Source organism: Acipenser ruthenus, chromosome 3 (genome assembly GCF_902713425.1).
Source record: "Acipenser ruthenus chromosome 3, fAciRut3.2 maternal haplotype, whole genome shotgun sequence".
In the NCBI taxonomy this organism is placed as follows: Eukaryota; Metazoa; Chordata; class Actinopteri; order Acipenseriformes; family Acipenseridae; genus Acipenser; species Acipenser ruthenus.
This window is the reverse complement of record NC_081191.1, coordinates 86,044,294-86,069,079: the sequence shown is the minus strand read 5'-3', so window position 1 is coordinate 86,069,079 and position 24,786 is coordinate 86,044,294. Positions and strand designations below refer to the sequence as shown.

The 24,786-nt window shown below is 43.0% G+C and overlaps 1 long non-coding RNA gene across 1 annotated transcript; it reads left to right on the top strand.

The window, feature by feature from the left end:
- The first annotated feature begins 13,375 nt into the window (after positions 1 to 13,375).
- Positions 13,376 to 15,519, top strand: LOC131724999 (uncharacterized). The gene is made up of 2 exons (XR_009320381.1): positions 13,376 to 13,553; positions 14,358 to 15,519. It is a non-coding gene; the product is annotated as an uncharacterized LOC131724999 (long non-coding RNA).
- Positions 15,520 to 24,786: the final 9,267 nt, after the last annotated feature.

The following is a 24,786-nucleotide window of genomic DNA, read 5'->3' as shown; positions in this document are numbered from 1 at the left end:
ACCAGGACAGTGATATTTTGAAATTTACCTATTTTCCAGAACATTCCAGATAGATTCAGTGCTGAGTAAACTTGGAGTAACTTCTAGAACTTTCTAGAACTTTCCAGTAATATAAATAGTAGTATAAATACAGGGGCCTTAAGCCCACCAGTTCAGTTTAGTTCCAGCTGCCTAAGTGGATACATATCTGCATTTTTCTGAGATGGCATCAAGGTCATAGGAGACTTCAAAATGGTGGCATTCCTGATGGGTCTCCAAGGCAGTTTTACCAAGTTTCCCTGCTATCATTGCCTTTGGGACAGCAGGGACACCAAGGTGCACTACCACAGTCGGGACTGGCCACAGCGGACCAAGTTCTCTGTGGGGAGGAACAACGTCAAGTGAGAGCCACTGGTGGACCCCCGGAAGGTGCTGATGCCACTACTGCACATCAAATTGGGCCTTATGAAACAATTTGTCAGAGCTCTAGATAAGGAGTCGGCAGCCTTCAAGTACCTTCAAGACTTCTTCCCTAAGCGGTCTGAGGCAAAGGTCAAAGCCGGTGTCTTCGTCGGACCACAGATAAAGAAGATCCTGGAGTGCAATGAATTCCTCAAGAAGCTCACTAGTAAGGAGAAAGCGTCTTGGAACAGCTTTGTCGCAGTGGTTCGGGGCTTCCTGGGCAATCACAAAAGGCCGAAAACTATGTGGAGCTGGTTGAGACTCTGGTGAAGAACTACGGTACAATGGGCTGTAGGATGTCCCTCAAAGTCCATATCCTTGATGCTCATCTTGATAAATTCAAGGAGAACATGGGAGCGTACTCGGAGGAGCAAGGCGAGCGCTTCTACTAGGATATACTGGACTTTGAACGCCGCTACCAAGGACAGTATAACGAGAACATGATGGGAGACTACATTTGGGGGCTGATTCGTGAAAGTGATTTACAGTATAATCGTAAATCTCGAAAAAACTACTCACTTCTAAATCTTTTGTAGTCATTTTTGTATTACTTTAGTATAAATAAATGTTAATTTGGATTCATATGTTGTTTTTTTCTGACTTTATGTGAATGAAAAGACACAAATTTGCCCGTTTTCTCATTGGAAATAGGTAAATTTCAAAATATCACTGTCCTGGTCACAAAAGCAAAGTTTGTGGGGAATAATAGCCATCTTCTATACTTTTGAGGCATAAGCAATAAGGAAATAACACTTACTACCCAGGAACAAAAATTGTGTTACATAGTGTAATATTTTAAACCTATAGATAGGATTTCCTAACTTATGATAGGAAAATGAGTTAGGAGTCCTTATTCTGTAGTACAAATTTTACTAAACGGACACTTAGAACTTCCTATCTCTAAGATAAGATAAGATTTGGCAGATCTTTCTGTAATACGGCCTGTAGCAGGGCAGTAGAAAGCCCTGCACATGAATTAAAACCCTGTTGAATTAAAATGTATTATTTTATTGTGGGACGGCGCCCCTGTGTAGCTAATTATTTGGTGTTTATATTTTGTATTATGATTTATGTTATTATTTGTGTATTTATTTAAATATATATGAAGGCGAGAAGCTGTGTTATTGTTTTAGAGCGTGGATGGGAAGCCCCATCCGCATTAAAAACCTTGTGTAGAAGGTCATCCTGATAAAAGCCTGCAGCTCTCTACCTTCAGGGTGAGTGTTCAGAGGAGCGAGCGAGAGGGAGAGGAGAAAGGAGAAAGGACATTAAAAATAAAAAATTATACAGGATCAGTGACAGCGTTTGCCCAGCCTGACCTGTATTGGTTAGTTTGTTTTGTGTTCAAGATTTTGTTTTGTATGCCTGTTTTATTTGTCTCTGTGAGCAAGTGTGTGTTTATTGTTAAAACCTTGTATTTTATTGTTGTTTAAATAAATGGCACAAGCGCCATTGCACCAAATCCCTGCAGTGCCTGTTTTCCTCCTGCATCAGGCCTGACGTCACCACTTCAGCCATTCCAGTCAAATGGCCCCTGTTTCCTAACTGCATACAAGGCATTAGTAAATGTCAAGTTAGGAGCAAAAACTGGAGGCAGCCTTTAACACCTTTTCACAATAACCATAAAAGGATATATTGTTGAAATGTGTGTGTAGTGCTGCCAACTTGGCTGCTCCTTCCTTTATGAAAATATTTTTGATTTCTTTAGAGATAAATCCTCTTCTCAATTCTGCGAAACAACACATCCATGTTTTTTCATGTGAAGATCTGATGTTACAAAGAAATGAAAGAGAAATACATCCGTGTCCAGCCCTGCCTAAGATTAGAAACTTGCCATCCCTGCAGCTATGAAACTCAATACTATTACTCATTATCATTTTCTATTGTTTTTGCTTAGATCATCATTCACCAGGCGTATGCTAACTATCACAGCATTTTTTTACATTTTTTTTTTTTTAAATAATTCTAAAAGCTGTGGCTTTAGAATTGACCCCTAGGGGTGTGTAACTGTAATTTCTGTTCCCTCTGAGACTGGTTCAAAGGGACATTTTTGCTGGAATAGTTAGTAAGCATAGTAAATAATGATATAAGAAGATTTTGTAGTACATTGGTAACTTTATAAATCCCATGAGGGCCGTCAGTCATAAACAGTGCTATACATTTGTGATTTGCTTGCAATGGCTACTTGTCTTTGTATGGCTGAAAACATTCCTTTGTCCATACTTTTGTTGTCTAATCTCAATTTCAGTTCCTTGAAGAATGGGTTTCAAATCTTGTGTGGTTTTTTACAGCTTGTTCCATTATTTATGGTCCTCATTAGAACCAATTTGTAGCCAATATTGCTAAGAGTAGTGTTTCACTTTAGGGGATGATATAAAGACAGGCGCAAAGTGATTTGCAGGTGCAAAACCCCTATAATGCTGCCGTAAATTCAGATTTTATCATTTGCTAAAAATGCGGAGCAGGTAAAGAATGGTGTTCACCTGGTGTTCTGCACCCGCTATCAAATTAGCACTTTGCCATCATTAATCCATTAAAATTAAATTGAAATTAAGAAAAGAACATGGAATTGGGTGAGATCTGGATACTAAGGGGACGCAAACATTATACTTTGATGTAAGGATTTTGCCTTGCACTTAGGCAATGGCTAACCCTCCAAAAACTGCTTCTTACAAGGTGCAAACCATTGTAGAAGCGAGTAACTAAGAGCTGTATAAAAGCACACACATGCAGAGACCTGTCATTGGCTTCAGGATGGCTGCTGTGGTAAACTTCCTGATGCGGCGACACGACTCTTGTTGAGGAGAGGCAGGAACACGTTTGGAGGTGAAGGGCAAGATGAAGAAGACCCCGCATATTCAATCCCAGGGTCACTTTGTTTGGGATGCCAGAGGATGCGGTGCTAAAGCGTTATCGTCTCACTCCGCAGGTCATCCTAGACCTAAAAGATGAATTGAGGGATGAGCTAGACCCCAGCATCAATCTAGGGATCGCTATCCCTGCACATGCGAGACTGCTGTGTTCTCTGCACTACTTAACCTCTGGTTCCTATACAGCAATTACTGCTCTCTGTACTCCTAGATCTGCAAGTGAAGCCGCTAAATAGACTGATGCGCTCATTGAGACCCTCATTATCGTAATTGCAGATCATTATTTGTACGTGTTGAGTAATTTGCATTGCTCTTAAGCTTACATAAGGCGCAGTACAAAATAATTGCCTGGCCGCAATGCAATTGGAATTTTGCAACTTCAATTAATTGCACTGCGCTTACTTAGATCATCCCCATAGTGTCATTAACTAAAAGTTTGAAACATTTAGTGCAAATTGATTTGTGGCTGCAAAACACCGATATTTCTGCCAAAAAACATGTTTAGCTGGCATAAAGTGGGACTTTAGTGGTCATAAAAAATGCAGCGTATGTAAAGAATGTTTTTCACCTGCCGTTTTGCACCCACTATCAAATTTGCACTTTGCCATCATTAATCCAGAAATTGTAGAAGTGAGTAATTAAGAGCTTATCCATTCTGTATTGCCTAAGCACCTGTAAAATTCACTGTAAATAACAGATAATTCACAGTTAATAACATGTTAGCTGAAAAAAGCTGAACTGGGTTTCTTACAGCGAGCATTAAACTGCACCCATCCCTTTTGACACACTTTCTTGGAATTTTCGTCAACAAAACCATAATCAAAAGTCAGAACAGTTCAAAAGAAAAGTGAATACCATTTTATTACGCAACTACCATTTCAACAATTACTTAATGATAGTATTACACATTTGAAACTATTTGCTTAATGTAATACAACTATACATTAACATAATGTAATAAAAAAAAGTTTTCATAATTACAAACTGTAAATAACATTTATTTACAGTATAACTTTGAACACAGTTCTGGGTCTTTGGTGGATAAAGCACTCTCGACAACAAAGGATGGGTTTAAACAGCGTCCCGCTGAACAGTTTCCAATTGTTGGCAAGTATGCCACCACTCCCAGAAGTATCAAACCGCCACCTCATGCTTCAAGCATGCATAGTTTTATCACTGGTTGAATGCCATCACACACCTGGACTGCTGGCTCGTCAATCAGGCTTGGATACCATTATACCTGTCCGGCTGCTAGAGGCAGAGAACCAAGTAAAAGGCTTTGTTTTTATACAAGAAACATTTTATCCTATCCTGCTGACAGACAGACTCAAATAACAGCTAGCAGTATTTAAAAGTTTTTAAAATGTTGTTACACTTATTTAAATGTTTTCATTCAGAGTTGTAAAAACCAATAGATGGTTCATTTTAGAAGCTGTTCAGCTGCAGAATGCATGAGCTATGGGTTGCCACAGCTGGTTCTAAACAAATCTGTATTTGTATTGGAAACACATATTTCTGATAGACATTTGTATCAAACAGCTCCAAAAGAATGAAAATAATTTACCATATAATTTTGTATATATTGATGAAAGACAGGTATGGTCTAATGCTTTGCTGCCGACTGCTACGTACAGAGAAGGAAACATCAATGTAGATTCCTGCAGTCAGATGCTGATGTTCTATATAAATAAACTATATATATATATATATATATATATATATATATATATATATATATATATATATACTGTATATGTTATACTAATTCCTGATAGAAGATAGCCATTTCCAATGTAGAGTAGACACAAGTTTGTTTAGAACCAAGCAGCAACAATCATGATATCATAATTCTCATGCCCAATAAAAGAAGAATTGTTTTACCATGAGAATCAATTTATGTTGTCGCACATTCAAGTATGAGGGCCTTAGTTTGAAGCAAGTTGAAAGGCAAGGTTTCTGAATGGAATCAAATCAATTTACTTAGAAACATATGCCTCATTTTCACTGCCCGGCCGTAAATGAGTCGTTTCCACTGCTGGTCACAACAGCCCCGGCCAGCCATGGAGGGTGAATGAAGCATGATGTAAATTATGAGTTTCACACGCAGCACTACCCTGTGTGAGCTCCCTGCGAGAGCTATGCTGTGCGAGCCTTGCTGTGCGGCGATATACTCTTGGGTTTTTTTTTCTGGCCTGCTTTGCTTTATTGTACCTGATGTGTCCAGACTAAGGAACTACGTCATCACGTAGCAGGGAGCCGTGTGCTTCTATAGAAAGGGGAACAGAAAAACATTTTACAATGGCTGCCGTATAATATAATTGTGGTGGCATGTGGGAAAATGAGGAGACAAAATGTTTGTTGTCCTTACGGGCTGACTTGGAAATATAAAAACAATTAATGGGCACTGTGCAGAATATTTGAATCTATGAAAAAATAACAAAAGTCTTTGCAGATAACGGATTCACACGAACACCACAACAGTGCCGGGACAAAATAAAAAAAAAATTAGAAAACTGGGGGCTGCATAACACTAAACTAAACTGATGATATTGTGTGTATTTGAAAACAAAAACTATGAATGTCAGAACCATTTAAACATTGATTGGGTTTGTCTACACGTTTGAAGTAACTAATTACAACTCCATACTAAATGCAATTGAAACTGCTACCGAACTTACTTTTGTGAGCCTTAATAAACTTAACAATTTGTATATGTTGAGTTTCTTTTTGCCTGTTATGAGTACTAAAATAAGCATTTATGATTGATTTGAGTCCCTTAAACCTATATATTTTAACTTTTAATGTTGGTTTATTGACTTAGTTATTTGACTGCTTAACCTCTCACGATCTTGAAACTGAAAAGCATATTTTTATAACTTAGCCTCAGATTTCTTTTTTATTTTCTTTATAGTTCTTTTGATATATTTGAATCATTGAATATAGAATTGTAATTATAATTTTATAAGAAATATGTCATTTGTTAAGGACTAAATGGAGGTGTATATAACCAACATAGTGGCGTGTTGCCTATGATATTGAGGAATTCATGTTAAATATTATGGCCCATATTCATAAAACGTGGCGGTAATTTCCAGCCAGTAAAAAAAAATTACAGGGCACTATTTAAAATGTAATTTATAAAACTACAGGCTGGTTATTTTATCAGCCGGTAATGGTTTTAGAGGTGATTTTCTGTCACGGATAACCAGTTGTCCGAGGTATACAAATGAGCCGTGTCCCCTACTTAAGACATCAATGGCATACGCTGTCTGTTTACACCGTCACTATGGCTGCGGCATGTCTGGAGACAGGCAGGTTGTCATGTGAATGAGAGGTTAGGGTAGGTGCAGTATATGTTTTTTTAATTTAAAAAAATATAATTTTTAAATATAGCTTACCACCAGTAATGTAATGTGTTGTCACAGTTTATGATATTTTAATTTTGGTTGACAAAAAAAGGATCTTCCAATGTTAACACGTATTTCCTTTGCAGCGCACAAGAAATTATAGAAGGCACTAAGGCACCAGCAAGTTCTGGTTATTTTTCTCATATTACATTTAAAACTTTAATTTGAATGACAAATGGTACAGAAAGACAGCACCGCACAGTTACATCGCCACCGCTTAGAACGGGCACGTTTGTGTTAACGTGATTCACCCACAGTAAGCGAAGGACGGTATAAACTCCCACAAAATAACCTGACATTCAAAATGTCCCCCAATCACCAGTACAGTAATCAAAACAAACAAGCATATATGCGGTTAAACATCTTTATTGAGACACTCAGGGCAGGATTTTCAAAAAACAGTGTTATTGTATTGCTCGTGGCATAGTAACGAGAGCTTTAGTACCATGTGATTTTCAAACAAAATGTGTTAATTTAATTAATCCATTAATGCTTTGAAATTGAGTCGATGAAGTGAGGTATGACACAGGCCTGGTTTTTGAGATGGAACCCCATAAGTCTCGCATTTTTATTGGTCCTTGTCTGTCAAAGGAATATGACATCAACACGAGTGGGGGAGGCATTGTGATCGGAGAGGGAGAGAGAGAGAGAGATAGAGAGAGAGAGAGAGGGCCCAAGATGTAGCCAACCCTCTAGTGGAATGTGCGGCTACCCTCCCAGGTGGGAGCAAGCCAGCACCATCATACACAGTCGAGACTGTGTCCGCAATCCAATGTGACAGACGCTGCTTTGAGAGGGGCTGTCCTAGGGTTCGTGTCCCATGACAGACAAAGAGCTGGTCAGACTGATGCAGAGCTCTTGTCCTATCCACGTAGCATCTCAATGCCCGCACTGGGCAGAAGAAATTCAATCTCTCATTCTCCATTGAAGCAAATGGGGGTGGATGGAAGGACTCCAGTTCCACATACTGATTAATGTGGAAGGCTGTGATCACCTTAGGGAGGAAAGCAGGGTTGGTGTGCAGCCACCCTGCTGCCATCCTCACAAATACGCATGCAGGAGCTGTGCACAGACAGCATCTGCAGCTCACTGACCCGCTTAGCGGAGGTGATAGCCACGAGGAAGGCTGTCTTCCTCAGTCAGGCAAAGAGCCTTTTGCCTGACTAAGGAGATCCATTATTATTAATTATTATTATTATTATTATAATTATTATTATTATTATTTATTTCTTAGCAGACATCCTTATCCAGGGCAACTTAAAATTGTTACAAGATATCACATTATTTTTACATACAATTACATTATTTTTTACGTACAATTACCCATTTTATACAGTTGGGTTTTTACTGGAGCAATCTTGGTAAAGTACCTTGCTCAAGGGTACAGCAGCAGTGTCCCCCACCTGGGATTGAACCCACAACCCTCCGGTCAAGAGTCCAGAGCCCTATCCACTACTCCACACTGCTGCCCACTGCTCCACACACTGATCCATGCGCAGTGGGATCTCCCAGGGCTGGCCGTGTAACAGCTGGCACAGGGTCGATAACGAGATTCTCTTGGGCCACTTGGGGGCCTTTAGGAGAATGGACGCTTCCTCTAACCGGACCTTTTTGAGAAAGGCCGGGAGCAGCGGTATAGGTGGGAAAGCATACAAAAACGCTTTGGGCCATTTGTGCGCTAGGGCGTCTACGCCGAGTGAACCACCTAAGCGGTGGAGGGAGTACCACAGGGGGAAATGCGTTGTCTCTGCCAAGGCGAAGAGATCGACCTGCGCCTTCCCGAACCATTCCCAAATGCGCTCCACTATCTGAGGATAGGAGGAGAGGAGGTCCGCTGCCCAGTTCACCACTCCGGGAATGTGCGTCGCCCATAGGGACAGCAAGTTTCTCTGAGCCCATGTCAATAGCCTGAAGGGAACCGCGACCCCGGGAACCGTAGGCCACCCTGGCGATTGACATACGCCACCACTGTCGTGTTGTCCGTCCGGATCAACACATGTGTACCATTCAGGACTGGGAGGAAGTGGTGGAGAGCAAGGGAGACCGCTCGCAACTCCAGCATGTTTATGTGCAGGGATGTCCAGCGGTCCGGCCAGGATCCGCGTACTCTTCTGCCTTCCCAGACTGCCCCCCAATCCAAGTTGGAGGCGTCTGTCATCACCACTTGGCAGTTTAACACTACTCCCATTTGCACACCTTCTCGCAGGTGAGAGGTCATCCTCCACCAGCGCAGAGCTGCCAAGCACGCGTGAGACAGTCAGCTGACGGTGTCTGTCGCGTTTGGTGTTGAGGTGGAACGCATTGAGCCACGCATGTATCGGGTGCATGCGAAGCAGACCCAGCTGAATGGCCGATATGGCTGCGGCCATCAGACCCAATAGTTTCTGGAACAATAGGAGGGTGACCTGCGATCCCTGTTGAAACAGGGAGAGGCAACCCTGTATAGCTGCAACTCTGTCATCTGACAGGTATGCCCGCATCGTACTGGAGTTCAGCCGGAGTCCCAAGTACATCGTGCACTGCACCAGTGTAAGCCGACTCATTGCATCGTTGATGGTGAGGCCCAGCCTCGCCAGATGCTCTGTCATGACCGCCGTGTGGGCCACTGCTCCCTCTCGCGACTGGGAACAGATCAACCAGTCGTCGAGATTTATTACTCTGATCAAGCTCTCTGCTGCATACGCCTGCTTGAGATGCATTTCCGTCACCTTGCATTGAGGGTTCAAGGCTACCTCGAAGCAAGTTTCTTCCTCAGCAGGGGGTCCGCCTACCTGCGCCATCTGGGATGCCTCTTCCCAACTACCTTGAACTCCCATGGGAAAGGGGGATATGGCAATTTGGGCTGCAACTGAGCCCGCAGGTGCCTGTTTGGCCAAGAGCTCCAGGACCTGGGCCATCTGGGCTTTGAGGTCCATAATGTCCCTCGCCTGCCTGGAACGCTTCACCCTTCTCCCCTGCGGAGATGGGGAGTGACTACGGGAGGCCTGCGCATCGGAGATGCCTAGCAGGGGGTCCTGGGACAGGTCATGGAGGAGGGGCTCTGGGGCACCAAGAGCCACCGACAGTGTGGCCATAGAGGACGAGGAGCTCGCCTTCGTGGCCCTCTCCAACCTAGTTTCCTTCACCCGGGGCTGAAAACCTGCACAGATGCTACAGGCCACTTCTCTCGAGAGGGCCAAGGTGGCATGTTGGATGCCCAAGCCCCGCGTACAGAGGGTATGTTTATCCTCTTGCAGGGTATTCGCATTGCAGGCCATGCAGGGGTGGAACCCCGACTTGCCTGGCATGGGCCTGGTGTGCAGGGGCAGTGCACTGAACACCGCTTGCACTGCGCTCAAGCACTGATTAAAAGTGCGAACGGCGTGCGCTCACCCACTAGCGCTGTAGCAGAGGGTACCGAACACAGTGCACACCGTGCGTACTGAGCTCTGTCTTTTCAAAGTCGTTGATTCCAGGAAAGCGGCGAGCCAGCTTTCAGCACGAATGCAAGGGAAATATAATCGACTCGATTCGACTCTAGAAGCTCCTTTCTATCAACACGCTCAGCTCAACACAGAGGTCTTACCATACCGTCTTGAGAAGGAAAAAGAAATGGCTTCCTCGGGATGATAGTTTTATTCCATCGGTGGGCGGGACCAAGTGCATCATCCCAGGAAGGGGCTTATCGGCAGCTCTGGCATAGAGAGCTCAGCGATACCTACCCAGTGGGTAGGCATATCCCATATGTAATGTCATTGGTGGTTGTCTTCAAATTGAAAGGGAAACTGCCTCTACTACAGCCATTCAAACTGGCTACAGTACTTCTGAGTGCAAAGAAAAACATTACGACTAGTTCTTTGTACCCACTTGCAACAGGGATAAAACACAGATTGACTGAAGTTCCTGATGAAGGGGAGACACTGTCTTCTTCAAATTCAACTGATTTGCTAATTCCAGTTACACAGAGTTTGAGAGATAGGCTAGTGCATAATTTGTCTCAGCGATTTTGTTTACATCAGCTGAATGACCCAAGTAATGAGGTTATGCCACTGTTTTTTGTGTCATTTCTTGACCCCACAATTTCACCATCTGGATTTCCTATCCAAACAGGCCAAAGCTCACGTGTCTGAAACACTGTCTTCCAAACTAGCAAGACTGATGGAGGACAACCTCAAAAATGACGGAAATCGTGCCTGTACAAGTGAGTGCAGCACAGAGGACTTACCTGTTAAAAAGAAAACGAAGACCGAGCAAACAATGGAACTGTTACTTCGTGGAAGGCAACAAACACACACTACTTCCAAGGAAACCTTAATCCAACAAGAGATGACGATTTATGCTTCTGAAACTCCATTAAACATCAGTGAAGATCCCCTGATTTGGTGGGAAAATAACCAGACACACTTTCCCAACCTAGCAGCCTTGGCAGCAGTGTAGAGTAGTGGTTAGGGCTCTGGACTCTTGACTGGAGGGTTGTGGGTTCATTCCCAGGTGGGGGACACTGCTGATGTACCCTTGAGCAAAGTACTTTGCTCCAGTAAAAACCCAACTGTATAAGTGGGTAATTGTGTGTAAGAATAATGTGTAAAAAATTATGTAATTGTATGTAAAAATAATGTGATATCTTGTAACAATTGTAAGTTGCCCTGGATAAGGGCGTCTGCTAATAAATAAATAATAATAATAATGTTAAGTATCATTGCAACATCAGTCCCAAGCAAGCGTGTGTTCAGCAAAGCAGAGATGCTTGACAACAAAATCTTTGAAACCGGAGAATGTGATGCCATAATATTTCTGAATAAAAACAGAAAATATGCTCTGACTTTGTTATGTTGTTATGTTGGACTTGTAAATAGTTATGATTGTGTTCCACCATTGGAGTTTTTTTCTTTCTCTAATCCGGTTGCTGTCAAGACATCTTAAGGTAAGACAGTAATATTTGTAATGTTTTATTAACTTTTTGTGGGGAACCTCGCCGACAGTGTGACTAGACGTAAATAATTATAAATGTGTAGTTTTAAGGTCAACTGGAGAAACTTTTACTTTTCGTGATTAGATTTGATGAAAATATATGTACTTTTTATTTACATGATTCTTTTGCGTTATGAAAAACAATGTATCGATGCATCAGGTCTTTATCATCCCAGTCCTATGGGGAAGCATTATTGGTTACGACACCTGTCATTGTCAATGAACAGCACAATACAGATTTATGAATTGATGGTAAATGGTGTTTCTGCATCACTCGATGAAATACTGTCATGTTAAACACTATTACTGGCACAATAAAGGAGACGCTTAGTTTTATGAATATGGGCCAATATCTACAAGTATGCAATACACCCAGAATCTGGTATAGTCAATAACTTGATATAGTCAATAACGTGATATAGTCAATAACATATAATGTTAATACCACATTTCTTAACAATTGGGATTGCCAGATGTTAGAAAAAAGACATACATATCTCTCATAAATTTGTGACATACATATCTCTCATAAATTTGCCTGGACAATTATGACAGCTCCTGTTTTAGTGTTAACTTCAAGCAGGGTTGGAAATGTGACTCAATGTGCTGCAATACACTCTGTACAGTAGTTTCACATGACTGTAACTGCACTAACCGTTCTCCTTGAGAAGTTTGGGTTCTTTACTGTGGAGATGTTTTATTAGCTTAATTTCAAGTTAAACTGGTTATAGTATTAAACTAGTTTCGTTTTGAAAAGTATGTGTTAAGGTGTTTTCATCTTGAGCACAGAAGCTGCACCTCAATTAGATATATATAGGTGTATGAAAGCAGCTTCTGAGCTTACAGTGAAACCCCCTTAAGACACTGTGGCAATGTGCCCCGCCCCTATGTGCATTTGTGTGTTATGTGTTGTATGTTGCGTGTGTTAATGTTGGTGTATAGTCATTGGTACACACGGGATATAAACGGGTCTGTGTTTCACGTGTGATTTAAAAATGTAGATTTATAATTAGGCACGGAATCACTTCACGTGCATTTAAAGTATGTAATAATATGTGAGCACGGGGTTGCATGTAATGAATTCACGTGCTGGGATTCAAGTGAATAATTAATTAGTAATTGAATCCCAGCACAACAGTATATATAGAGACACGTAGCACTCACTCGGGGTTGGGTGTTCGGTGAGTGGAGAACGGGATTGGAGACGGAGGTAAAGTTACCATTTGCACTCAGCTTCTCATCACCACCGTCTCTCTCTCTCTCTCTCTCTCTCTCTCTCTCTCTCTCTCTCTCTCTCTCTCTCTCTCTCTCTCTCTCTCTCTCTCTCTCTCTCTCTGGTCTGAGTTCCTCCCTGCAGCCAGCCTGTCAGACACTCTTTAATTAATAGTTGTTTTCAACAATAACAAGACCGTTGCCAAATGCCTATGTTTGTGCCTCACTCTAAACACTCGCCCTGCGGCAAGACCTCCTACACAAAAGCCTTTGCGCATTGATGGGCGGGTGTGCTGCCGGTTGTGAAATATCTCCCAAGGCCAGTATGTAAGTTTTGTACATGATTTATAATGCCTCACCACTTGTATTATTACATACATACTTGCATGTGTGACGCACACAAAAAGTGAGAATTCATACATGAAAAAGTATTGACACTTTATTTTTTTTCGCTTACCTGTACCTTTTAAAATAGGAACACGTCAAGTCCTCCTTGAACCTAAAGGAAAAGCCTAGTAAACTGCACTATTTGATACAGCCACTAGGTGGAGCAGTCTAAATGCAGGACAGCGCTATCAGTTAGTGGTGATAATGTGCTTTCTTTCAGCAGTAAACCGAGAGACTGCAAGCAACAACTGATTTAGTCCTGTCTTTACTTTTCCTATTTTAACAGGTTAGTAAGAGTCAATATAACATTAAAACGCATTAAATCACAAGGTTAAATGCTGTAGATTATTATTCTGTGGGTTTGGTGCATTATTTTGGTGGTTTAAATATGTATTTTTAATATATAAAAGTGCACATTTTGAATCGGCCAGTGAAGACAAGATGGCGATTATGTTTTCAAAGTGAAACAAACTGGTTTAAAAGATATATAAAATGTTTGTGAAATATTATGTTTGAAGGTGTTCTGATAATAAATTTAAGCTCATATTATCCTGATGCCAATAGTAAATGTAAACTGATATTTCTGTGATGTTTGTTATTCTGTGTTTCGTTTTGCTAATTAATAAAAGGTAGAATTTAGGCATAGTATAACGTGATGTAAGTACATGTTTTGAATTACTAAAACTTATACTTTATTGTGAGTATGTACTATTATTAACACTGCGTTCAGAATGCTTAGACTTGAATGATATTTGTAGTTGAACTGATGATTAATAATAGTGCAACATTGCCATGGAAGTAGTCTGAACGTGTTAAAATAGTGATGCTAGTTATATAATATGTATATGGAGAATGCATAACTATAGAAATGACACAGACTATCCATTGTGGAATGCTTCTTTGTTGTGATTGCCATGTTTTATTTTAATATACTACAGCTGAGATAGCTATTGAATACCAATATGAAGACTATCTCAAAAGGCTTGTTATTTGTTATGGTCTATTGCTATTTTATTGTTATGATTATTATTGTTATTCTCTGCACTTCTTCAATGAAGTAATGGATTGTTTTATGTTTTAAAACTTTCAGTAGTAAAACCGAGAGACTGCAAGCAACAACTGATTTAGTCCTGTCTTTACTTTTCCTATTTTAACAGATTAAACACTATCTTCTGTTTATGGACTCTCTGCCCGAGACCCGTAACACATGCACACTTTATTTTATCCATAACAGAACTTCTTACCTTCATAGCCAAGCTCAGACCGCCGCTAGAAGCGGCGGAACCCATATTTATATCTGCAGGTGACCCAATCACCAGAAACCTAGCTCTGGCTATGTATGCATACAGCCATACAGAATACAACATTTATTTTAAACTTGTGGCATTCAATACACCACATTCCTCCCCGATTTGTGTGTGTGTATATATATATATATATATATATTGTGATAAATGTACAGGAGTAAGTAGTAATGCAACATAGAAGGGTGAGGTTCTATAGTTGCATTGCTACAGGGCCATTTATCACAAAGAATTTGGCGATACAGCTTTAAATTACCTCACAGAGTAGCTGCCGTAGGGCTCCACTTCTGGGATGGCTAAAGGGGTTAATTAATAGCAGCTGGAAGGGGGGAGGGGAGCATTATATAAGGCGGTGAATAGCGAGAAAAAAGGGATGAAAAAAATCCCTGCAACACATAACTGTGTGTTGGAACCACGAGTAATGGACTGTTTTATAGAGAGTCAACACAGTTAAGTTCAAGACTTTTATTTTTAGTTGTTGGCTGGAACAAGTTCATGGTATTTTGAGTTGGCTGTGGAGAAAACAAGCCTTGTTCTTTTCTTTCTTTTTTACTTCATAAAACGCTGGGATTACTTCATCCTCCTTGCTCAGGACTTACCTGCAGGGGGCACTCTCGATCATCGGTGGACCCTGGAAACTCTGAGCAGGGATAATACAATTGCAAAGGCTAGAAAGGAAAAAACCTTACCGGGAGTCATCCTGGTGGCGAGAGGTGGAATTGCAGGCCAGCAGACTTACCATTGACTGAACTCTTATCACCCCAGAGTGTGTGTGGTGGTGTTTTTGTGTGTGAGTTGGGTGAGGGCTAGCCTTAACCAACTGTTAAGACTAGGGAACTGAAGCAGTTAAGACTAGGGCCCGGTGAGTGGGCTAGGTTTTTTTATTTTCTGGCAACCCCCTGGAAAGTTGTGTTTTTTCATTGTAAATAAACCCTCACTTAGACTTCATTTCCTGCCTCTTGTCTGGTCCTTCATCAAGTTACCACCCCGAAACAGAGCTCCAAGCTCACAATATATATATAATTAGTGCCTTGCAAAAGTATTCAGACCCCTGATCAATTCTCTCATATTACTGAATTACAAATGGTACACTGAAATTTTGTTCTGTTTGATATTTTATTTTAAAACACTGAAACTCAAAATCAATTATTGTAAGGTGGCATTGGTTTTATGTTGGGAAATATTTTTAAGAAATAAAAAACTGAAATATCTTGCTTGCATAAGTATTCAACCCCTGTGCTGTGGAAGCTCCCAGTTTACACAGATGAAAGAAATTGCCCTAACGAGGACACAATTACCTTACCATTGGCCTCCACCTGTAAAGTTGCTGTCACATTTTCTGGATAAAAACCCCACCGTTGAATGATCATTGGTCAGGCTGTGAATCTGAAGGAAAATGAAGACCAAAGAGCATTCTACAGAAGTTAGAGATAAAGTAATACAAATGCATAGATTAGGGAAAGGGTACAAAATAATATCCAAGTGTTTGGATATCCCAGTGAGCACAGTTGGATCAATAATCAGGAAGTGGAAGCTGCATCACACCACCCAGGCACTGCCAAGAAAAGGCCGTCCCTCAAAACTCAGCGCTCAAACAAGACTTGTGAGAGAAGCCACAGAGAGGCCAACAATCACTTTGAAGGAGCTACAGAGTTCAGTGGCTGGAAGTGGAGTAATGGTGCACCAGTCAACCATATCAAGAGCTCTGCATAACACTGGCCTGTATGGGAGGGTGGCAAGAAAGAAGCCGTTACTCAAAAAGTACCATCTGAAAGCAAGTCTGGAGTTTGCTAGAAAGCATGAGAGTGACCCAGCTGCCATGTGGGAAAAGGTTTTGTGGTCAGATGAGACCAAGATTGAGCTTTTTGGCCAAAACTCAAAGCGCTATGTGTGGCGCAAACCTAACACTGCCCATGCCTCAAGACACACCATCCCTACAGTGAAGTATGGTGGTGGCAGCATCATGCTGTGGGGATGCTTCTCATCAGCAGGGACTGGGCATCTTGTTAAAATTGAAGGAAGAATGGATGGAGCAAAATACAGGGAAATACTGCAAGAGAACCTGCTTCAGTCCGCTAAAAAACTTGGGAGGAAATTCACCTTTCAGCAGGACAATGATCCCAAGCACAAGGCCAAAGCAACATTGGAGTGGCTCAGTCAAAGTCCTGATCTCAATCCAATTGAGAATCTGTGGCACTATTTGAAAATTGCGGTCCACAAGCGTCGTCCAACCAACCTGAACAAACTGGAGCAAATCTGCCAAGAAGAATGGGCCGGAATCACTCCGACACTGTGTGCAAAGCTGGTTCATACTTACCCCAAAAGACTTAAAGCTGTTATTGCACCGAAAGGTGGCTCTACCAAATATTAATGTGTGGGGGTTGAATACTTATGCAAGCAAGATATTTCAGTTTTTTATTTTTCTTAAAAATATTTCCAACATAAAACCAGTGTCACCGAACAATAATTGATTTTGAGTTTCTGTGTTTTAAAATAAAATATCAAACAGAACGAAATTTCAGTGTACCATTTGTAATTCAGTAATATGAGAGAATTGGTCAGGGGTCTGAATACTTTTGCAAGGCACTGTATATATGTATATATATATATATATATATATATATATATATATATATATATATATATATATATATATATATACAGACGTGCTCAAATTTGTTGGTACCCCTCCACAAAAAACGAAGAATACACAATTTTCTCTGAAATAACTTGAAACTGACAAAAGTAATTGGCATCCACCATTGTTTATTCCATATTTAATAGAAATCAGACTTTGCTTTTGATTTTTTATTCAACATAATACTGTAAGTAATAAAACAAATGAAAATGGCATGGACAAAAATGATGGGACCGCTAACCTAATATTTTGTTGCACAACCTTAAGAGGCAATCACTGCAATCAAACGTTTTCTGTAGCTCTCAATGAGACTTCTGCACCTGTTAACAGGTAGTTTGGCCCACTCTTCCTTAGGAAACTGCTCCAGCTGTCTCAGGTTTGATGGGTGCCTTCTCCAGACTGCAAGTTTCAGCTCTTTCCATAGATGTTCGATAGGATTCAGATCAGGACTCATAGAAGGCCACTTCAGAATAGTCCAATGTTTTGTTCTTATCCATTCTTGGGTGCTTTTAGCTGTGTGTTTTGGGTCATTATCCTGTTGGAGGACCCATGACCTGCGACTGAGACAGAGCTTTCTGACACTGGGCAGTACGTTTCGCTCCAGAATGCCTTGATAGTCTTGAGATTTCATTGTGCCCTGCACAGATTCAAGGCACCCTGTGCCAGGCGCAGCAAAGCAGCCCCAAAACATAACCGAGCCTCCTCCATGTTTCACTGTAGGTATGGTGTTCTTTTCTTTGAAAGCTTCATTTTTTCGCCTGTGAACATAGAGCTGATGTGACTTGCCAAAAAGCTCCAGTTTTGACTCATCTGTCCAAAGGACATTCTCCCGGAAGGATTGTGGCTTGTCAATATGCATTTTAGCAAATTCCAGTCTGGTTTTTTTATGTTTTTCTTTCAAAAGTAGAGTCCTCCTGGGTCTTCTTCCATGGAGCCCACTTTCACTCAAAAAGCGACGGATGGTGTGATCAGAAACTGACGTACCTTCACCTTGGAGTTCAGCTTGTATCTCTTTGGCAGTTATCCTTGGTTCTTTTTCTACCATTCACACTATCCTTCTGTTCAATCTGGGGTCAATTTTCCTCTTGCGGCCGCACCCAGGGAGGTTGGCTACAGTTCCATGGACCTTAAACTTCTTTATAATATTTGCAACTGTTGTCACAGGAACATCAAGCTGCTTGGAGATGGTCTTGTAGCCTTTACCTTTACCATGCTTGTCTATTATTTTTTTCTGATCTCCTCAGACAACTCTCTCCTTTGCTTTCTCTGGTCCATGTTCAGTGTGGTGCACACAATGATACCAAACAGCACAGTGACTACTTTTCTCCATTTAAATAGGCTGAATGACTGATTACAAGATTGGAGACATGTGTGATACTAATTAAAGAAACTAATTAGTTTGAAATATCACTATAATCCAGTTATTTATTATCTTTTCTAAGGGGTACCAACAAATGTGTCCAGGCCATTTTAGAATATCTTTGTAGAATAAACAATAATTCATCTCTTTTCACAGCTTCTTTGCTTTATTCTATGACATACCAAAGGCATGCAAGTGTACATGATAAAATAGCTTTTAATTTCATCACTTTCCAGGAGGAATGAAGCATTATTTCAATGAGCTGTAAGGGTACCAACAAATTTGAGCACATCTGTATATATACTGTATATATATATATATATATATATATATATATATATATATATATATATATATATATATATATATATATACAGCTCTGGAAAAAATTAAGAGACCACTGCAAAATTATCAGTTTCTCTGGTTTTACTATTTATAGGTATGTGTTTGGGTAAAATGAACATTTTTGTTTTATTCTATAAACTTTCAAGCTGCTGCTCCTGCTCTACTCCCCTTCATCTCCTCCCTCCTCAACACCTCTCTACTTTCTGGCATCTTCCCCTCTGCCTTCAAAAAAGCCAAAACCCTCGAGCGGACTGTACACCGCCAGCTCTCTGCTTTCCTGTCCAACCACTCTCTGCTTGACCCTCTCCAATCTGGCTTCCGCTCTGCTCACTCCACTGAAACCGCCCTTCTGTCTGTCACCAACTCACTTAAGTGTGCCCGAGCTGCCTCTCTCTCCTCTGTCCTAATTCTCCTCGACCTCTCTGCTGCCTTTGACACTGTTGATCACTCTATTCTACTATCATCTCTTGCTGACCTGGGGATCTCTGGCACTGCTCTGGCCTGGTTCTCCTCCTACCTCTCCAACCGCACTTACCAGGTAACCTGGCGTGGAGCAACCTCCACACCTCACCCTCTCTTGACTGGAGTCCCCCAAGGGTCAGTCTTGGGTCCTCTCCTGTTCTCTCTCTACACCCGCTCCCTGGGCCCCCTCATCGCATCCTATGGTTTCTCATACCATTTCTATGCTGATGATGCTCAGATTTTCCTCTCCTTCCCCACCTCTGACTCCACCATCTCCTCCCGTATCTCTACCTGTCTGTCTGCTATTTCCTCCTGGATGCACTCGCATCACCTCAAACTCAACCTCTCTAAATCTGACCTCCTTTTCTTTCCCTCCTCCTCCCCCTCCTCTGATCTCTCTATCTCTGTTCCTCTGGAATCTACCACACTCTCTCCCTCTTCCTCCGCTAAGAACCTTGGAGTCACCCTGGACCCCTGCCTCTCTTATTCCCAGCACATCTCCACTCTGGCACGCACTTGCCGATTCTTCCTGAGCAACATCCGAAGAATCCGACCCTTCCTCACCAACTATGCTACCCAGCTCCTGGTCCAGGCCCTGGTACTCTCCCGCCTAGACTACTGCAACTCCCTCCTGGCTGGCCTCCCTGCGTCCGCCACCCGTCCGCTCCAGCTCATCCAGAACTCTGCTGCTCGCCTGGTGTTCTCTCTGCCTCGCTTCGCCCACGCTACTCCACTACTCCGCTCGCTCCACTGGCTCCCGATCACCGCTCGCATCCAGTTCAAGACTCTTGTACTAGCCTACAGATGCCTTGATCAGACTGCACCCAGCTACCTCCAGACCCTCATCTCTCCCTACACCCCCACTCGACCTCTCCGCTCCGCCTGCACTAGAAGACTGGCTCTACCTCCGCTACGCTCCCCTGCCTCCCGAGCCCGCTCCTTCTCCACCCTTGCTCCGCAGTGGTGGAACGACCTTCCTACAGATGTCAGGACTGCCCAGTCCCTGACCACATTCCGGCGCCTCCTTAAGACTCACCTCTTCAAACAGCACCTGTAGAACTCCTCTGTTGTATCCTGGGACACTATCACCCTTCATTTAAATATGCTTTATTTTGCTCTTATCTGCCCCCTATTTTACTGCATTTAATCCTGTACCTCAGAATATTGTAATCTGCCAAGTGTTTAATCTGTAGTATTTTGTACTTAATCATATCCTGATGTAACTATCACTACTTAATCATATCCTGATGTAACTTTCACTATTATCTGCTGTATTATTGAATTGTGGTTTGTCACACTTGAGAATTATTGTATTTCTTGTTCTTATTGTATGACTTATATTGTAACACTTGAATGTATTTGTATTTGCTTGCGATTGTAAGTCGCCCTGGATAAGGGCGTCTGCTAAGAAATAAATAATAATAATAATAATAATAATAAACTACTGACAGCATTTCTCCCAAATTCCAAATAAAAATATTGTTTAGAGCATTTATTTGCAGAAAATGACAACTGGTCAAAATAACAAAAAAAGATGCAGTGTTGTCAGACCTTGAATAATGCAAAGAAAATAAGTTCATATTCATTTTTAAACAACACAATACTAATGTTTTAACTTAGGAAGAGTTCAGAAATCAATATTTGGTGGAATAACCCTGGTTTTTCAAGCACAGCTTTCATGCGTCTTGGCATGCTCTCCACCAGTCTTTCACATTGATGTTGAGTGACTTTATGCCACTCCTGGCGCAAAAATTCAATCAGCTCGGCTTTGTTTGATGGCTTGTGACCATCCATCTTCCTCTTAGCTGGTCGTCTAATGGTTAGACGCAGACCTGGAAAGGCCTACAAGCCACAGTGTCTCGCACCCACTGTGAAATGTGGTGGAGGATCGGTGATGATCTGGGGGTGCTTCAGCAAGGCTGGAATCGGGCAGCTTTGGCATGAATCAAGCAGAATAAAACAAAAATGTTCATTTTACCCAAACACATACCTATAAATAGTAAAACCAGAGAAACTGATAATTTTGCAGTGGTTTCTTAATTTTTTCCAGAGCTGTGTATATATATATATATATATATATATATATATATATATATATATATATATATATAATTACAGATCAAACCTATTAGGAGGCTTCCTAATGCGCTGTGGTCTGGTGTTACAACTGACCACACTCTCTGCAGGCTCAACGCCCGGTACAATCTGATTATCAGAAGCCTGAGCTTCCCTTTCATTAGAATCCCCTGCTACAGCCTCAGGAATCTCCCACCTAGAAACAAGACTATCATGATTTTCAACTTCCTGTAATTCAGTGGCTATCATTTGATCAACATGTTTCTTGCAACACTTTCCATTTATTTTTACCAAGTAAGTAACTGGTCCTAGCACTTTTTGTACCACCCCAGGTAACCATTTTTCTCCCTCTCCTCCCTGGTAATTCTTAACTAATACCTTTTGATGGGGAAGAAAGGTTCAGAGTTGTGCTTTACATTTATCATGGCTGTTTTTTAAATGTTCCTGCTTTCTATGCACTTGAGCAGCAAAATTAGGTTTTATCACAGACAACCTGGTTCGGACTGGTCGTTTTAAGAAACAGCTCTGCAGGAATTTTACCCGTGGTAGACTGTGGAGGGTTTCTGTAGCAAAACAAAAAATTGTCAATACCATGTTGCAGTGATTTTTCTATCTAGTGACCGTTTAAAATTTTGGACCAACTGCTCTGCAGCACCATTAGATGCTGGATGGTATGGGGCAGATTTAGTGTGTTTTACAGCAACCTGTTGCAAAAATGTCTGGAACTCCCTCGAAACAAATTGAGGCCCATCATCCGAAACTATTTCTTCTGGCAACCCATAAGAATAAACTTCGCATTGCCTCAATTTTTTTAGCAGCTGTAGTGTTGGACATTAACATGACTTCAGGCCAGCGTGAGTAAGCATCTATAAGTACTAAATACTGGTGTTTTCCTTTCTCGGCAAAGTCAACATGGGTTCTCTGCCAGGGTCTTCCAGGCCGTCTCCAGGGATGAAGAGGTGCAGATGTAGGCATATGTGGCAAAGTGCCCCGCCCCTGTGTGCATTTGTGTGTTCTGTGTATGTATGTATGCGTGCGTATGTTAATGTTGGTGTATAGATTGGTACACGGGATATAAACGGGTCTGTGTTTCACCTGTGTTTAAAGTGTATAATTATATTTAGGCACGAGGATGGCACATCACTTCACGTGCAGATAAAATGTGTATAATGTGTGGCACGGGGTTGCACGTAATGAATTCACGTGCTGGGATTCAAGTGAGTAATTAATTAGTAATTGAATCCCAGCACAACAGTATATATAGATGCACGTTTTAGTCACTTGTGGTTGGGTGTTCGGAAGAGGAGAACGGGTGAGAGAGAGAGGAGTAACTAAAAGCAAAGTAAAAACGTGCAAGATAAGTGTTTGTTCTCACCGTGTTTGTTTGTCTGTCCGTGCACCGTTTGTTAAGTGTTTAGTCCGTTTTGTTTATATGTTTCTTTTGGCTACCAGTGCCGTGTCCTGTTTTTGTCTGTTCAAACCTTTTATTTTCTGTTCTGTTTATTAAATGCTGAACGCGATCACGCGTTCAGCCTCACCAAAACCCCAAGTCTCTGTCTGTTTACTCCCTGCTTCTGGTCTGACGCCACCCACTCCGGCCGTCTTTGTGACACGTGGTGTCATCGTGGGATAGCCGCGCCTCCAAGCGTCAGACCAGGAGGGGTCTGGATTAAAAAAAAAAAAAAAAAAAAAAAAAAGTCAATGGCAGAAGACGCCATCAAACTGCGGGGCTGGTTCCTAGAGAATGCTGGGCTGGAGGCCCAGTCTCTGCCCATAGTCGTCCGGGCCCTGTGGATGATGGACAGTGAGAGATGGGAGGCATATCAGGAGGAACACACCCCAAACACCTTGGAGGAAGGTGTGGAGTTTGTCCTCAGCTACCTGGAGGCAACCATAAATGGAACAGCAGCCCAGGTAGCAGGACCACCAGCAGAGGGTGAGTACCTGCTGTCCCCATCTCCACCAGCAGAGGGTGAGTACCTGCTGTCCCCATCTCCACCAGCAGAGGGTGAATGCCTGCTGGTTTTGCCTTCACAGCCCAAGCGGGAGGCAGAGACGGATAAAGAGGTGAAGGACAGGGAGGAGGAGTGCCGCCTAAGGGCCAGGCATCCACGGCGATGTAACAAGCCATCGCCGGGGTGCCTCCTCTGCGACCAGGATCACCTGTTCGCCCACTGTCCCTTCCGCAGTTATGGGGAGGAGCCTGAGCGTCCACAGCCCAAATGGGAGGAGCCTGAACGTCCTACGCCTGAGTGGAAGGAGCCCGAACATCCTACGCCTGAGTGGGAGGAGCCCGAACATCCTACGCCTGAGTGGGAGGAGCCCGAACATCCTACGCCTGAGTGGGAGGAGCCCGAACGTCCTACACCTGAGTGGGAGGAGCCCGAACGTCCTACGCCTGAGTGGGGGGAGCCCGAACGTCCACAGCCCAAGAGGGGGGAGTCGGTGCGTCCACAGCCCAAAAGGGAGGAGTCGGTGCGTCCACAGCCCAAAAGGGAGGAGTCGGTGCGTCCACAGCCCAAAAGGGAGGAGTCGGTGCGTCCACAGCCCAAAGGGAGGCAAGTCGGGGCTTCCACAGCCCTGGGACCCAAGCCACCAGCAGAGGGAAAATGCCTGCTGGTTCAGCCCCAAGAGCCGGAAGGGGAGGGGTTACAGGCTCAACCCCCTGAAAATTTTTGGGGGGGAGAAGGGCAGGATGCTGGTGTCCCCCAGCAGCCTCTCGCTATGCTGCTGAAGGCAGCACGGCGCGCACATGCCCAGCCGCCACAGCAGAGGGAGCCAGCACCGCCAGGAGCAGAGGAGCTGGAGCTGCCTCTGCCTCCACCACCACCAGGAGCAGAGGAGCTGGAGCTGCCTCTGCCTCCACCACCGCCAGGAGCAGAGGAGCTGGAGCTGCCTCTGCCTCCACCACCGCCAGGAGCAGAGGAGCTGGAGCTGCCTCTGCCTCCACCACCGCCAGGAGCAGAGGAGCTGGAGCTGCCTCTGCCTCCACCACCGCCAGGAGCAGAGGAGCTGGAGCTGCCTCTGCCTCCGCCCGGAGCAGAGGAGCAGGAGCTGCCTCTGCTGCCCGTACCTCCGCAGGGAGTACGGTGGCCGGAGCCCCAGAAAGGGGAGCTGCCGGCCACGAAGAAGGGGGAGGAGGTCTGGAGACCACTTTCCCCAGCAGCAGTTTCGCTGCAGGAGTTCTTGTGGCCGGAGCCCCACAGGAGGGAGCTGCCGGCTATGAAGAAGGGGGAGGTCGGGGGACCACCTGCCCCCGCAGCTTTTTCGTTGCAGGACGGGACCAGCATGTTGTCAGCCGTGCCACTACCGGCAGGGGAGCTGACAGCATTGC